The sequence below is a fragment of the Neopelma chrysocephalum genome, unplaced genomic scaffold (assembly GCF_003984885.1).
Source record: "Neopelma chrysocephalum unplaced genomic scaffold, ASM398488v2 Primary Assembly neopelma1_23, whole genome shotgun sequence".
Classification (NCBI taxonomy): domain Eukaryota; kingdom Metazoa; phylum Chordata; class Aves; order Passeriformes; family Pipridae; genus Neopelma; species Neopelma chrysocephalum.
Genome location: NW_020897691.1, coordinates 697824 through 715940, shown reverse-complemented (window position 1 = coordinate 715940; position 18117 = coordinate 697824). Strand labels below are relative to the sequence as shown.

General features: G+C 39.5%; 1 protein-coding gene across 1 annotated transcript in view; it reads left to right on the top strand.

The window, feature by feature from the left end:
• KIF26B (kinesin family member 26B) overlaps positions 1-18117 on the top strand; it is a 284115-nt gene that overhangs the window by 95923 nt on the left and 170075 nt on the right. The window lies entirely within an intron of this gene.

Sequence of the window (18117 nt, the reverse complement as noted above, 5' to 3'; positions counted from 1 at the left end):
ATTCCTCCTATGTTCTCCAGTAAAGGTGATTTCAAGTGTGCCAGTGGAGGATTATTATGGCTTGGTTTCCTTTTGAGCATAAGAGAATGGGAGGGCACCTATTAATTATAAAAGCTTAACAGAAATGCTGGAAAACAGCTGTTTGCTCCTCAGTATCCCATTCTATCTGCTGGAAAATTTGATATAATTTATGATAAAAAAAATCTTTATTGATGGCACTGCTGCTAGTATTCTTGTGCCCAATTTGAATACACTGAGTAGAAATTTTCTCTTCATAATTTTTTGGAGAATCTGTAGCAGATGATACCACAGAAAGCCAAAGGACCTATCAGTAGCCAAACTGTACTAGAGCAAGAGAATGGTTTGTGTTAGGTAATTAGAGAATTTACTTCCAAGACTTTTTAAATGTTGCATGGGCATGAAGTGGGGAAAAATGAAATTTTACCAGGAAAGATATAAATTCAGCTGAACTGTATAATATTTTGCAGACTTTAAAGTCCGTTTCTGTAAAATGATCAAAAATTCTTGGAGGGAGGAAACAAATTTTATTGTGCTGCTTTTTACGTGTTAAGAACTAGATGTACAGGAAAGTGGAAGGATATGCCTGAGATGGCTGCTATGCAGTTTGTAAAGAGTTGAGAAAATAACCTTTTTTTTCTATTACACTCAGAATAAAAGGGCCATCTTGTCATTTCATATGTTGCGGTTTGATTATTCTGTGCCTGCCTGAGAGAATCAATATCAGAGTGAATTATGAAACAGAGAAATTTTAGGGGTCCAGAACAATTTGGAAAAATGTTAGTAACAGAAGGGACTGACTAAAAATATCTTGCTGGTTGATAGTTTTTTATCTTCAAATGCAGTTTGAGCTGGAATTTTTATCAGCTGAACAGAGTTCGTACACTTTGCCTTTTACAACAAGCTGCTACTGTGCTTTCTGAGAAGAAAAGAAACTTGCAAATAAGGACTTTGCTTTAAAGGGATTCACTTGAAAGCATGCCCTTGGGAAAGAAAAAGACTGTAGAAGTTTCAAATTGACCTCTGAAGTTTTTAGGTTTTAGCGTCTTTGAAACATATTCTTACAAAAAGCTCCTGAGTCCAGGATATGTATTTCTTGTTGTTTATTCTGCCTTAATTTCTGCCTTAATAAATGTAGTTCCAGCAAATATTGAAGTCCTGTCATTCTCCTACAATGCTCTGTTTTCAGCAAGGGAAAGTAACGTAATGCTTTTCTGCTGGAAAATTGAGCTTTTTTAACCATAATATTTTTTTTTCCTGGAGTTTTATAATTATTGGTTCCTGTTGGATAAGACTGAACCCTGTGTGAATGAAACCCACTGCCTCTAGGGGACACTGTCTCTAGGGATGGATGTTTTGGAGTTTCAGTCCTCTGGGTTGGTTGCAGAGCTAATCTGCACCTGTTATACATGGCTCCTGTTCCTGTGGCCATTGTGAGCACAGCTACTTAGTGGTGGAAAGTATTTGGAGAATTATCCCAGAATTTTTTTGCTTGATGCATAAATAATATACAGAACTTAATTGTTTAATGCATATATACATTAATTCCACTTCTGATTTTTTTGGGTATCCTTGATTTGTTTCTTTATTTGTGCATGCATGTATTTATGAATATACATGCACAAATAGATCTTCCACCTAATTTCCTTGAAGAAGGAATCCTCTGCTGCTTTTCCAAAAGAAATTGCTGGTAGAGTTCAGAGTAGGTTCTGATCTGAAATTAAGTTCACTCCACTGGTGATAGAGCATCATCATGCTTTTTCCTTTTAATAACTGCATGCCATTTTGAAAATGAGTACACAGAGTGGGAGTGTTTCAGCCCCTCTTTAGAATACACAATAAGCATCAGTTCTATAAATGTTTCCGGCTTAGTTCGTCATTGTCCTGCATGTGGAATAGTGCTCTACATTTTTTTGGAGCTAGTTCATGCCTATCTTGTATTCCATTTGTCCTAGTGTAAATGACTGTTCAAGATGACTTAGTAAATGCCTTCACCTTGTGAAGGGACCTTTTTCTTCAGTTATATGGATTACAGCACTGTACTTCCAGTGACCTGTAGACGTTGATCCTTCTTTTGATATGTCCCCATGGAGCAGCATGTCAGTCCATGATGCTCTATTAAAAATAATAGAATAAAGACTTCCTTTCAAAAATTGATTTAAAAGTAACTTCTGAAACTTTTACATTGCAAACCCATTAAACAAGTTGGAGGGAAAAGATTGAAAACATTTCATGTGCAAATAAAAATACTCTGAAGATAACAATGAGACATTTATTACAGTTCAGAATGGTTTACTAGAGTTCAGGCATCATTTCAGATGATGCACCGTTTTGTTGTTGTTATACTTGGGTTTCATTAAATACATTTAATTAAATCTATTATAGATCTGTTTTATTCCCAAGCGGCCAGTTAATATAATCTTACTGTTTGCTTATTAAAAATATCAACCAATTGTTCTTCCACTTATTTTAATCACTGTTCATTTTTAAACCTTGGTGAAGTGCATTTTGTCAGTTTAGTTTATTGAGCAAACTCCTTGGGACAGTGACTTTTTGTGTCCTATGTAGAAGAAACTTTATATTCTTTGTCACTGTGTTTAACTCAAAAAAAGATAAAAGAAAAATAAGAAAAATAAGTGAAGCAATGCCATTTGAAGTTTATTTAGGCTGACTTAAGTGAGAAAGAAATAAATGTATCTGTAAGACTTGAACTGTCAGACAGTAATAAAAATTAGCAAACATTGGTAGTAAAAATTGGGAAATAATAAGCCTACAAGGATACAAAAATTAAGAAAATTAGGAGCACCTTAGACAATTCACAAAGTATGAGCCTACTGGAGATTAATGTAGTACATAGGCAGTAATTTATAACAAAAACTGGAAGAACATTCTGTGTATATACTGTGAATAAGTTTTGCTGTGAAAGTATGCACAAAGTGTAACTATGAGTAAAGAGTAAATAATTGACTATATTTACTGTGTGCACTGCATTTCATAGCTGAATACATTAGGTAGTAAGATGCATAAGACTGCATATGACTGTCTTGTATTTGTCTTTGCCCTTTTCCTAGACAGGAAATCATACAAGATCATTAAAGCTGTATGGAGTCTACCCTTGGTTTGGTCTGAGTTCTGTTTTAGTGTAAAATAATCCCTGATGAATCAGGTTATAATATGTCCACTCAAAATTCTCATGATAGGCTATACTGACGAAATTTGAAAGAATATCATCTCTTGAGGGGAATGATTGTTAGTGCTGCAGGTTATGGATGTTCAGTTGTCTCCTCTCCTGCCTTTTCAGAAAGAACTGTAGTGCACAGTCAGACTAAAGCCTATGCCCCTTCCTCTCTATAATTAATTTTCCAGAGCTGTGCAATTTTGAGAATACCCATGTCTGTAGTTTATATCTTCTAAATGGATCACTGATTTTTTTTTAATGCCCTCCAAGAAAAGTAAAGGAATTCTATCTCAGCATTGTCTACAAAGATGCATCTAAAGTCACTGGTGAGAAGAAAATATTGTTCTTCATCTGACCTTATTTTGCTGGTCAATGGAGATGGGCATTGGTATTAATTACTCAGTCTGCAAGTGAATGAGCATGAAATTCCAGCTGAGAATGGACAGTTAGCATGTTTAAAGTTCTCAGTGTACAAGGGCCCTAAGGGGGAACGTGGGAACATCATCTTTGTACTGTAAAGCTGTCACAGTGAAGACAGATTATGATAGTTCCTGCAAACTAAAATGCAAATTGCATATACTGGGGAAAGATCATTATATGCATTTGAATTAAATGCTAGGTCAGCTTCAGATAAGTGTTGAGGTAGATCCTGGAAAACTGTGCTCAGCTTGGGTCCCTTCAAGGCTTGCAAATCAAACAAGGCCAGCTGCAACAAATAATTTGGATGGACAACATGATAGAAGTTGTAGCAAATGGGAGGAGACAAAAACATGATTTGCTTGGAAAATAGACTGAGTCTGGGAGCATATGTAAAAAGCTGAGGCAGTTTCTTGCAGTGTATGAAAGATCCATCCCATTCAGCAGAGTACCCTAGTAAGAATGTGGCCTGGTGGTCACAATTTGATCCTTTGTGCCACTGAAAGGGAACTACAACAGAGAGAGGCCCATTTAGTAACAATTTTCAATATGCACCAGCAGTGGTTAATTTGTTTAGTTGAGGATGTGCTCCTCCTCTTTTTTGCTTTCATTAGCTGAGAGGGCTGTAAATCTAGAGTAAACAGAAGACAATGTAGGATAACCGAGCACCTTGTTGGCCTATGGAATTCACCCCAGGAAGTGGCCTCCAAGTCAAATGCTTATAGCTGAGTGATTTTTATGACTGTTAATAACAGCTGTAGCTATGCAAACTAAGGTTATAGGGCAACCAAATGTATGACTGAAGGCATTCACCTTCAGGGCAGGAAGGAACTGTTTCTGTCCAGCTCTGCCCTCATTTGAAGGCTCTTCTGGCACCTTTTGAATTCTTTTCATGTATTCCTCTGAAAAATTATGATTCCTGCTATGGTTTTAAAATTATTTTTATTATTAACATGAAAGTAAGATGTGCTCATGTATTGTGACAGGGATTAGAAAGACCAACCTTGTTAACTTTATAGAGGTCACTCCTTATGATGCGTAACTTCTGCAAGGGACTATTTATGCAGGGACAGAAAAGGGGAAGGCAGCTACACAAAGCTAAAGGGCAGTGCAGTTTAGCATGACTGCTAAACATTGTGAGGTGCTGGCTTAGATTTGTGGAATTCACTGCTAAGGTAGAAGTCTTCAGCATGAACCTTGAGCCTAAATGTTGGTTCTCTGTGGGAAAAGAGGAACATGATATTGCTATGCTTTTTGACCTGAGGTGTTGATTGTTGTCAAGGTGTTGCAAAGTATTTGCATTGAAAAGCAACTTCTGAAGAGTGTTGACTTCTGAAAAATATCAACGTCTGCTTGCAGGGATGAAATAAGAGGGATTCTTAGGAAGTGCAAGGCTCACAGTTCTGAGGCTTTTCTAGCTGGAGTTCAGCCTCCTGAAAGTGCCTTTCTTGCAACACCACTCTGTTGGTATTTCTCATGTTTCCACACCTGCACATCTTCTGTGCATTTTTGGACCAAGTAATAGCCAATCCCTTGCATTTACATTTAGCCCCGCTGAGCCCATTTGAACATACTGTGGTTGAACTTCTGAGCAGCTCTGCATTCAAGCTTGCATAATGGCTCCTGTTCTGACTATCCTACCCAAATCTATGTCTTAGGACTCAGACCCATGATCAGCATGATAACTTCTTAGGAAACTTACTAATACACAGTAACTGTGAATGCATGTTCATACTTTACAGCAAATTCAAGACAGTTTGACTTGGTTTCTTTGACTTAGCTCTAGAAAAGAGATTCTAAGATAAAACTGTGTTTGCTATAGGCAAAGCATGTGCATGGGGACAGCTGTTATGACTTAGCACAGGAACTTATTCCAGTGCCTGAGCCCTCCTAACCTCACAGAATGTCAGTTAGTTAGGATTAGGAGAGAAAACTGACTCTTAGACAGCACTACAGATGATGGTTTAACCTGAATGCAACTTGAGTGATTTTAATTTCATTGTAAGCATTTAAGCTGATAACTGCATTTTAAGAACTAAATTTCATGCAGAGGACTGAATACTTTGCAGTTCTAAATGCTTCCTGGGAATCAAGCCCAAACAGAGGAAACAGAAAAGACGCTTTCTTTTTCATAAATGAGGTAAATTGCTCTTTTTAAGATAAGAGATTTTACCTGAATGTGGGTAATACATGGGAAGATGTGTTTTAGCATTGGTAAAACTGAACTGAAATAGAAGGGAACGATGCACCAACTTGATGACTAGATGCTAAGATCTGAACACAGTATTTTCTTTTTTAAAGCTTTCTTTGTGGCCTGCAGTGAAATTTGAATGTACTGTCAGAAGACCTGAGGGTACTTGGAGACTTTCACCTGTCTTGAGAAATGCAAACTTTACAAAGCATTCAGATCTGCACCTTAAGTTTTATTCCACTAAGGATGGATTAGGATTTACAAGACTTTCCTTAGACTCCTTTCATACACTGCATTGTTAATATTTCAGTGAGGCAGCAGAAGAGAAAACTGCGTAACAATATTATTGGTATCAGAAGTTGGCTTGTATTTACTCAGTTTTTAAAAGGGTACATCTATGGGAAGATGATTTAGGAAAACATATGGAAAAGGATATTACAGAAAAAATCTTCAAGCTTAGAATATTTAATGAGTTGAAAAAGATTTCTCAGTCTCTCTCATATTTCCCAGGCTTCTATATTGCTACTTCCAAAACATGCCTGGCTTCTAAATGACTCTTCTCTGCAAGAAGCTCTTTTGTATTTGTTCAAAAGTTCATGCCTCACGCTAGGTTCAAGTCCTCTGGTCTCTACCTTTATAAAGGTACGCTACTGATAGTCTTATGATCTAACACACAGAGAAAACAATTTGTATTGTTGTGGTATCTGCCTGCACTAATTAAACCTGTGGCAGCAGTTTATAGAAAAGCTGATATTCGTAATTTCTTTCTGACAGGAAAGTCACTGGAATGGTAACAGTTTCCAAATAGATTCAAGGCATTTTCTAGACTCCTGGGGATCAAACTCTGCATTGGTGAGGCCACACCTTGAGTATTGTGTTCAGCTCTGGGCCCCTCAGTTCATGAAGGACATTGAGGTGCTGGAGCGGGTCCAGAGAAGAGCAACGAGGCTGGTGAAGGGACTTGAGCACAAGTCCTATGAGGAGAGGCTGAGGGAGCTGGGGTTGTTTAGTCTGGAGAAGAGAAGGCTTAGAGGCGACCTCATCACTCTCTTCAACTACCTGAAGGGAGGTTATAGCCAGGCGGGGGTTGGTCTCTTCTCCCGGGCAACCAACAATAGGACAAGGGGACATGGGCTCAAGCTCTGCCAGGGGAGGTTTAGGTTAGATGTTAGGAAAAAATTCTTTACAGAGAGGGTTATCAGGCATTGGAACGGCCTACCCAGAGAGGTGGTGGATTCACCATCCCTGGAGGTTTTTAAAAAGAGATTGGACGTGGCCCTTAGTGCCATGATATAGTAATTGGAGTTGGATCAGGGGTTGGACTTGATGATCTTGGAGGTCTCTTCCAACCCTACCTATTCTATGATTCTATGAAACCCGGGCAGCTTGGTAAGACACCCATCAGATATGTACTGATCTTATCCCCCCCCAAAGGTCTGATCTTGAGGTGAATATGTGTGTGAACTGAATTTGCACTATGCCACATTCTTATGTAGTAATCATTGCAGGAATCTCTTCGACTGTCAGATTTTTTTTCATACTGGAAATGAAGTAGTTCTCTCTCCTCATATATTCATGGTAGAATTTGACCATATGTGTTTTAAATAAAGACTAATGATCTGGTTCATACATTTATGTGTGGAGGAACTAATTGTATTTTTTATTCCTTACTCTGCTGCTAGCTACAGAAAGAAGTTCCTTTCTGGGTTAATAATGCCATTTAAGTTAAGCCCCCATGCTGACACACTCCGGTAGCTTCTAGAGCTGTTCTTGTCAACTGACAAGGGAAAGGTCAGTGGCTCACAGATTTTTGTTTGTGATAGGGAAACACCTACAGTAAGATTTGAACTTCTTATGATGTCTTGACATTGCTGGCAGTTAGTAACTGATCAGAGAAATGAAAGTTTGTTTTCATAGCAAATGCATTACTCCTGCACACAGTGAACCAGAGAGACTTGTGCCTCAGCTTTAAAAGTGCAGTCACTTCATGTAGCTGCTGCCCCATGTGTACATGTGTACAGACAGCAGTCAGACATACTCATCTTTTGTAGTCTGCACACGCTCTTCATTGTTGCACTAGTTATTTTAGCACAATTAGCCTGGCTGCTGAGGACTCAAAAGGTAGCTGATGCAACAAGGGATTACAGTGTAAATGCTGAATCTGGATGTATGAAATCAACTTTAACTGAGTCACACAAAAGAAAGGCCTTTTTTCTTGTAAAATGTTACTAATCTGATAGCAAACAAGTCATAGTAGAAAAAGATCCAATTAATTTCCAGTTGCACAGCTTTATAATGCAGCAAGACAATTAAGAGAATTAACTACTTCATAAAAACAGATTTAAAAAAATCTTCTGAAAGCTAGAGGCAGCCTCAGCTTTCCCACAGATTGCCATGTTATTGTCATCTTCTTGACAAGAAAGGAAGCAGTTTTATTGTGTTGCTGCACAGTGTCTTTTTTCATTGTTAAAATGCTTAGAGATACAAAATTGAGAACAGGACCTCTCTTTGCTAGCTGATGTTCCTCCTTTTCATTTGCAGAGTCAGTGTGGGAATATGCCAACTGGGAAACCTTACATTGCTATTCTGTCATCAGAGGCTCGGCTGGTGGAGCTTTGTGAACGAGAGATGTATGTGGGCCTAGCTGATGGTGCTTTATTGCTCTACTCACAAGGGATGGCTCACAGCCTTGCAGGGGTCTGCCTGTGGGCAGTCTGCTTTTCTGAGGGACCTCTGGGGTGAGGAGAGTGAGCAGATTTGCACACCAGGATCGCTATCTAGCCTGCAGCTTCCTTGGAGAGGAATAGGAAAGGCTGGCATAATCCTGAGGGGACATCAGAAAACATTGAAGGTATTCAGAATGGTAGTTCTGATAGCTATTGCAGTTTTGTAATAAGATAGAGGCCTTCTTTACCTTTCAGAAAATAGTTTGACAGTTAGGTAGTAGCCAATAGATAAAATTTGCAAGCTGTGTCATTCAGACTAAAGGAGCACTGCAGACTAGAATCTTCAACTTCTCTACAAGGGTTAACTTGAGATTAGATATTTGCTGTTCTGAATGCTTCAGATCATGAAATTTCCCCTCCTCTAATGTTTTTTCCTTCTGTTTACTTTTCTGATTAATAAATATATAAAAACAAAGTGAGGAAGCAAGAATAAAGCTTTGATTGATACGATTTCAGATTCTATACTGATTCCTTTTGTTGTAGGTACAAGATGGGTCAATGAGGGGAGAGCAGTGGGTGTCATCTACCTTGACTTTACAAGACTTTTGACACTGTTTCCCTTAACATCCTCATAGGTAAGCTCAGGAAATGTGGGTTAGATGAATGGAAAGTGAGGTGGATCGAGAACTGACTGAATGGCAGAGCTCACAGGGTCGTGATCAGTGGAGTAGAATCCAATTGGTGTTCCCCAGGGACCAACACTGGGTCCAGTCTTATTCAACTTGTTTATCAGTGACCTGGATGAAGGATGGAATGCACCCTCAGCGAGTTTGCTGATGATAAGAAACTGGGGGAAGTGGCTGATACACCTGCAGGCTGTGCTGCCATTCAGCGGGACCGTGATAGGCAGGAGAGTCGAGCAGAGAGAAACCTGATGAGGTTCAACAAGGGCAAGTGCAGGGTCCTGCGCCTTGGGGGGGGGAATAACCTCAAGTACCAGTACAGGATGGGGGCTGAACCACTGGAGAGCAGCTCTGCTGAGAATGACCTCAGTCTTGGTGTATGACAAGTTGACCATGAGCCAGCAGTGTGCCCTTGCAGCCAGGAGAGCCAATGGTATCCTGGGGTGCATTGGGAAGAGTGTGACCAGCAGGTTGAGGGAGGTGATCCTGCCCCTCTATTCAGCCCTGGTGAGACCACATCTGCAGTACTGGGTTCAGTTCTCCTCAGTACAAGAAAGACAAGGATCTACTGGAGAGGGTCCACTGGAGGGCCACAAAGATGATTAGGGGTCTGGAGCATCTCTCTTGTGAGGAGAGACTGAGGCAGCTGCTCCTGTTTAGTCTAGAGAAGACTGAGAGGGGATCTCATTGATGCATATAAGTATCTCAAAGGCAGGTGCTAAGAGGACAGTGCCAGACCCTTTTTGGTGGTGCCCAGTGACAGGATGAGGAACAATAGCCATAAACTAAAACATAAAGAAATTTTACCTCAAAACAAGGAAGAACTTATTTAAATTGAGGGTGGCAGAGCACTGGAACAGGCTGCCCAGGGAGGTCGTGGAGTCTTCCCCTCTGGAGACATTCAAAACCCACCTGAATATGTTCCTGTGTCCTGATGACCCTGCCTTGGTAGGGGCGTTGGACTGGATGATCTCTAGAGATCCCTTCCTCCCCTAACAATTCTGTGATTCTCTGATGTGTCCTTCAGTCTCCTCTTCTCCAGGCTGAAGAGTGACCTCAGCCACTCCTCGTATGGCTTCCCCTCAAGGCCCTTCACCATCTTCGTTGCCCTCCTTTGGACATTCTCTAATAGTTTGACATCTTTCCCATATTTTGGTGCCCAAAACTGCACACAATATTCAAGGTGAGGCCGCCCCAGTGCAGAGCAGAGTGGGACAATCCCCTTCCTTGGCCAGCTGGCGATGCTTTGCCTGATGCCCCCCAGGACATGGTTAGCCCTCCTGCCTGCCAGGGCACTGCTGGCTCATATTCAACTTGCCATTGACCAGGACCCCCAGGTCCCTTTCCATGACACTGCTTTCCAGCATCTCATTCTCCAGTCTGGACGTACATCCAGGGTTGCCCTATCCCAGGTGCAGAATCTGGCACTTCCCCATGTTGAACTTCACATAGTTGGTGGTTGCTTCTCTCTTTGCAGGACCTCTCTGACTTCAGGGGAGTCAACAGCTCCTCCCAATTTAGTATCCCCAGCAAATGTACTTATTATTCCTTCGAGTCCTGCATCCAAGTTGTTTATGAAGATGTTAAAGAGAACTGGCTCTAAAATGAAGCCCTGTGGAACCCCACTAGTAACAGGTCACTGGCCTGATTTTACCGCATTAACTACTACCCTTTGTGTCTGACCCAAGAACCAGGTGCTCGCCCATCACATGATGTGTTTATCCAGCTGTGTGCTGGACACTCTGTCCAGATGGATCCTGTGAGAGACAGTATCAAAATCTTTACTGATTACATCAACTGGCTTCCTTTGATGAGCCGGGTGGGTTACCTTGTCAAAAAGGAAATTCAGGTTGACAAGAAAGACTTTCCCCTCACAGAGCCACACTGGCTGTGATTGATGACTGTGTTGTCCTTCAGGTGTTTTTCAATTACTCCCAGTATAATCTTCTTTGTGATTTTACCAGGTAGTGAAGTGAGACTGGCAGGCTTGTAGTTACCAGCGTCATTCCTCTTATCCTTCTTGAAAACTGGGACAGTGTTTGCCAGTTTCCAGTCGATCAGGACCTCTCCAGATTTCCAAGACTCATTTCCAAAGATCATTGCGAGAGGTCTCATGATGACATCATCCAGCTCTTTGAATAGTACTCTTGGATGAATCCCGTCAGGCCCCACACGCTTATAGGAATCCAGCTGGAAAAAAACCCCCATCTCTTTGGTACGGCAGAACTCTTAGAAGTAAGAATTGGAAGAAAATGTCTTACAGTAGAGAACTCCAGCATTATTTGGACATCCAAGTAGCCTCTAAGTAGTTAATCTTGAGACATTGTCATTTGTGGCAAAGTGTTTCATTTAATGGGCTTTTGAGTGTAACATGGAACTGAATATATCACATAGCAGCTTTGATGGGAGGATATATCTATGTGTGTGAAAATTTGGATTTCATCTTTGCTGAGGAGTGCACTGAATCTCTGTAATAACAACAACAACAACAACAATTATCTGTTTTGTAGAGGGATATAGGAGGGGCTGCAACAGTCAAAGGTCGTCCTTCGTTTGGACAGTAGAAAGCTGAAGGTTGCAATTAAGCTCTACGTGCTGTCATGGTAACTAAGTTATGTTTAAATAGAAGTAGTTTATGCTAAATATATTTTGACTCTTTCTTGTTAAATACAAAGCACAATCAGCATTTTTGCCATGCCAGTGATTCTGCCTTTGAAAAACCTCACTCTAAAATATTGTTTTATGTTTAGACACAATCTGTGCTGTTACAGTAGCCCGTTCTGCTAGAAATATTTCAGACTTTGTGTGTAAATTTGCTTGAAGTAGGAGCAGAGTGTTCCTGAAGATCATCCGTAGAGCTTCAGTATTCACAATGAATAGCAAGTTGCCTTCACTAAGCAGCATTCAGTATGTCTACCTTCAAGAAGGAGTCTGAACACAGCAGACTTTATGCATGTCCTTTTTCAGCCCCTTGCTCATAGAACACATTCTTTTGACAAGGAAAGGACTATCAGGATCTTATGTCTTGCTCTGGTTCACACAGAGCCTGTATCAGCAGTTGCAGTGATCTCTAGCTATAGAAAAGCTTAGTATTTTACTACGAGAGAAAAAAGTCATAGTCAAATGGCAAGATGCTATATAAGCTACAGGAAATTACTACTGTTTCAAAATTATTTTCCCTAAAGGTGGATTTTGTTCTGAATAATTTCTTAAATGTTTCCTCTGTTGTAGTGAGTGATTTTTGAGAGATGAAGAGTACGTCCTTGGTATTCCGTGGTGTATTAAAAGATGACTGACTTAGTAAATCACCACCACTTTCAAGTTGCTCTGATTGAATGGTGTAATTGTTCCCTTTTGCCCTGTGAAGGATGCGTTAATAATTTGATAGTTGTGTGGGCAGCACAATATTCCTCTTTTCCTCTACCTCTTCATCCTTAAAATCCCACTTCAGTTTGCTGGTAGTTCAGTAAACCCTCTACCAGATTTACCGCAAAGTATTTGAAGCTGTATTTAACAATGATATTTGAAATTGACCGTTTATTATTTTTGTTTCCTTTTTTCATACAACATGCTAAAATGATGAAAATGAAATACAGTAAATGTCAAATTATCCACATTTCTCTTTTTAGTTTTTGGTACTGAGTACAGTGAATCCCAGCTGCTACCTTGTCCTTTGAATGCTACCAAACATAAATTTACGCTGCACTTTTTTTATTACTGCACAGAGATTAATGCAGAACTTCCATGTTAGGCAGAAGTGATGAACAATATTACCAAGAGAGCTCAGAGAAAATAGCCAAATTTTAGAAAGAGAGCCTACTTCTTATTGATAAATTGCCTTGTTGAGGGATGTGTTCTCCAGGTGAGGTAGAACTCCAATATTTCCTTCATTAACCTCCCTTCCGAAGAGACTCCAGAAGTATTATCTCCTGCTCTGTTTGTTTTCTGATGCTGCTTCCTATAGGCAAGTTACTGTAATTCCACTGACAGTTTTAGCAGCTGGGAAGCTGGTAGCTTACTGAAGACTTCAGATTTTTGTCTCGTTCTACAATCCACTGCACTGTCACATCAGATAGCAAACACTTAAACACTAAAGAAAGTGAAAAAATTCTTTCAGTTTTCAAAATGAATTTGTAAATTAGATACTTGCCTCAACCTTTAAGAATTAGCAGGTAAAGCCCAGGAAAAACAGTGTTGCTTAGTTCTCAGGAAAGTTTTCTATGTGTACGTCAGAAGAAAGACACGTGAATGATGTATTATATGTTGCATCTCCCAGTGCTAGTTTCATCACTCCCATAGACCAGAAACCAGGCTTCTTGAGCCAAACAGGAAGAATAACTTTATCTTGTTATGACTGAGAGTAAACTGAAGAGCCAAAAAGAGTTGGACAGAAGGTAAAAAATTAATATCTTAGAACAACCAGAATACTTGATTGTGTGTAATGTAAAACTTGGTATTAAGCTGTTAAGCTTGTGTTATAAACAGATTTATAAGAATTTATGATTTTTTGGTGTGCTAAAGCTTTGAGACATCTATCTTTTAGTGCTTCCCTCGACTCATTTTTAAAAGGGGATTCTTTAAGAAGAGCTTTTTTCTTGGTTAATGTAGACATGTGCTGTCTAAAATAACCCAGGAAGTAATTACATCAGTATTTATTGGGGAGAAAATTCAGTGCTGCTCTGAATAAAGAGTGGATTGCCAAAGAAGCCATTCAGGAGTGTTTGTGCATTTATGAAAGAGAGCTTTCTACCTTCACTTTCTTCTTGCTGGTGAGCTTCTCTCCTGGGGTTAGGAACTCTGGACTCTGAGAATTGCTTTATAGTGAATTTGAATTTTTGAATTTAGCTTTGACATGGATATATTTCATACATTTCTGTGCATTCAGTTCATTCATCAGTTACTGATGTTAACTAGATTTTGGGGATGTTCCTGAATGCTTCACTACCTCCAGAGCAATGGATGTTTCACATCTTTCATAAATGCTAACTTCCATTTGTACAGTAATTTCAGTTGGAAGTCCTCAGTTAGGAGCTTTAGAAACCACTAATGAGCTTGGATGTAAAACGCCCTTATGTAAATATAATTAACCTCATACTGCATGATGGCAAGTCTTATGCACAGAGAGACTCTGTAATTGGAATAGGAAGAGAATCTAGACTGGCTGACACCTGTAGTTTAACTGCAGAGCCATCTTTTTCCTACGAATTAGGGAATTTAAATCATGATTTATCTCTAGCTCTTGCTGTATACTGTCAGCAACCAGTGAAAGAGGAAGTTAATGGATGCCTCGCATTTATGAGGCAGGAGAAAAAAATGGAGCCTTGGGAGGGATATCTGTCTTGTCCCACATGCACTTAGAAGGTTTTTATTGAGGCATGAAAGGTTGTGTTGTGTCGTTCTTAGCCTTTTTGTTCCTTATCCAGGCACTGATGTGCTGCCAACAATTCTATGAAGGAATTTCTCCTATGTCCTATTAACTGATCTTAAACCTCTTGTATATGCTATGTGGCTACTCACAGAAGAGAAGGGAAAGAGAATTTAAGAATCAAGTCTTTTCTCCCTTAAATACTGAAACAGCATCTAGTAAGAGAGATGGTGACACTAAAGAGGCAGATTTACTTGAATTGTGCTTGCCAAGCATACATTAGTGTGGAAAAAGAGAAAGGTAAAAAAGAAAAAGTGAGTTTGTTAATGCTCAAAGTGTAATTTTCAACTATGTCTTTGGCACTGGGACAGGGAAAACCAAATTCTCTAATAACTTTGGAAATGTCTGTTTTGTGTTTTTCCCTAAATACTTTATATATTTTGGGTGATTTACTTGAGTTTGTATATGTGTGAACTTCAGTGAGTGACGTCAGAAGAGAAAGGGATAATTTGTTACTGTGACTGGGGGACAGGATAAATGAGATGGTGATACTACTTCCAAAGACCACTTTTCAGTTTGGTTTAACAGTTTGAATGATTTCTACTCTCTCCAATCTATGAGGGAAAATAAAGTAAATGCAAAATAACTGACTTAAAGCCAGTAGTCTCCAGATATATATAATTGTCTGGATTTCTATCTGCCCCCCTTCCTTACGTATATGTACTGAAATCTGGGAATAAATGAGGATTTATTAGTCAAATATTGTGGCCACACATCTAGTGAGGTACTCAGCCCATGGATTGACACACTTGTACGAATTTATGCAGTATGAACAATACTCTGAAAAGTACTGGATGCCAACACGGTTCACAGCACCATTTTTACCTTTCATCACCACTGGCTGCATGACTAAAGGGATATAAGGAAAAGATAGCAACAGAGTGACTTAACTTGTTCAGACAAAATCTGTTGTTCTGTTAGAGGCTATGGGTGTTGCAGTATCACAAGGTACTTCTGTGGGCTTTTACCTTTGTAACACCAAGTGGTGTTGCAGGCTTCCCAGATGAGGAATTGGAGAATGTTTGAAATTCAAGAAAATATTTCAGCTTTCATTTCTCCTGGAGACATTTCACTGTTGAAAAAATCCCACATTGGCAGAAAGTAATAAAGTACTAAAACTGGAGATATTCCTACATTAGGAAATCCTGGACTGTGGCTTATTTTATCTTGATTTTTCTACATCTTATGTGAGGTAAAACAAAGTGTGTTCCCATTTCAGTATCCCTGTAATACACTGTTGACTATGAAGTGTCCCTGCTGAGGAAAAGAGTAAATTAATGGAGCTCAAGGACAGACAGTATGTACATTTAGAGTTTAGTTCTGAGCGACTTCATGCTGAGAAACAGATTTTTTTTTTTGGCCAGGAAGTGTGCCAGCATCTGTAAGGAAACTAGGCAGTGGTGCTGGACCTCAGGATCAAGAAGGTGTTTAACTAGTCCAACACGCTGCATTATGAGTGTCCATCCAGGGCACCTCTAGGAGGGCTCTCAGGAATGCTGCTTTTCGCAGATGGTACATCAATGTCAATGTCAAGAAGTAGCTTCCTGTGTTCTGCAACAAAGCAAGTGGTGTGAATGAACACAAAGGAGAGCTGCTGCTTGTCCAGCAGGCTCTGGTGGTCAGTACCATACAGATGTTTCACAGCTTGCAATTTGAGCAGCTGACCATCCCCTATAGTACTTGGACTGTTGTGTTGGACACACAACAAAGTAGCAGGAGTACTGAAAAGCCTACATTTATATAAAAACAACCCCATTCAGCATCTGCCCATAGTACATGCAATTACTAAAATAAGTATTGTTTATGTCTTTGCTCTCAGTCCTATCGATAGTGTGGTACTTCACAAATACAGAATTTGTAAATGTGTTTGATCATTTCCAGCTTCTTCTTCAATTCCTTTGCATTTTGGTGTAAGAAAATGTGACCTAAATATCAGGCTTTATAAGATCTTCATCTCTATTTATTTAAAAAAGCATTAACATTCCATTAGCTGACTAATATTCACTTCTCTCTGAGTGCATAGGTGAGGAGCAGTGGTTTATATTTATATCTTTGTAAAACAATCTCATATTTCTTTGGTAAGTGATTATTTTGGAGTGCTTGTGTATAAGAACTAGTTATCCAATAAACTCAGGAACCAAGCATCTAAACAGATTCTGAGGAAGCTTGAGAGTAATACTTTACAGGAACGTGCACAATCAGTTTGAGGCATTTTATTGCTCTGTGCTGGTCACATTAATAGGACTTGTGGATGTGGGCATGGATCACCTCAAAGTCTCTATAATCACAGAAACCATGTAACCAACATGACATGGGCTTTTATGCCCATGTCACGTTGGTTGTTTTCTGGTTGTTCCAAATACCAAGATACAAAAATCCTTTCCTGTTTTGCAGTTGGCTCAAATGCCTCTCAAGCTTCACCGTCTTAAAACTTCAGGGGATCTGCTGGCACCAATAGAAATGTACTGCACCGTCTGTGGAAATTCATATTTGGAGCTGTAAACCTTTATTTGGCAGAATATGGAGAGGTTATGATTGCAGTTGACATAAGTCAACTCATCAATTTCTTAACTGCTGTTCAGTTGCCATGGGAGTAGCACTTCCTGGTGACACTGTCAACAATGGTAATTAATTAATGATAATCCATTCTGATTTCAGATATATGAATCAGATGAACTAAGATGAGGTTAGGTTTATATGTATACTCTGCTCTGAAGAGTGGGCTTTTAAAATGTCTGTTTAGCAGTTGATGAATTTGGTTTCAGGATAATTTGAGGGGAAAGGCAGAATCTTGTACTAGTTCATTGCAAATATAAATAGCTGAGTTAGCAAAAATTATGCAATATGTAAGGAATCATTGCTTAGTGAAATCAAGTGTGTTGGATGCCCCAAGTGGACATATATAGGGTAGCAGAACACTGAAGAACTGTCTGCCTGCTCACTGGAAATGTGGACGTATCCTGGCAGACAGCCTGAATTCCTGCATTCTAACAGTAGTATGAGATGATTTAAATCCAGGATTTCATCTGTAGCCTTCTAAGAGCACTGCTTATTCAGTGTAGTGAATCCTGTAAATTAGAAGGGCTCAGCATGGGATTAACATGATGGGGGCACTTGCAGCAATTTTACTGGTTCCTCATGAAAATAGAGTGGCTAGTTTAGTATTCCTGCTCTTGAAGTATTACAGTCGATTGGTCTAAAAGTATGCAATTAAGGGTAAACACATAGATTATCTTCTTAGCCATAATAGAATGGATAGCAATTCTCTATGAGAGAAACAGAGGTCGTGTGATAGTTGATCTAAAAAATTTTGCCATATCACATCTTTTTCCCCTCTCAAATACAAATCAGTTCTTCAACTTTTTGCTTTTAATAACTGAAATATTTAACAGCTGAAATAAAGCAAGTTTGAGTGGAAAAAGAACTACAGTATTATTTCAAGTACTTTTCTTGACATGTCTCACAAAGATGTTCTGTTGTTATTGTGGTGATAAGTAGAGGCATGAAAACTGAAATTGAACTGGTCAGAGACTGCCTCT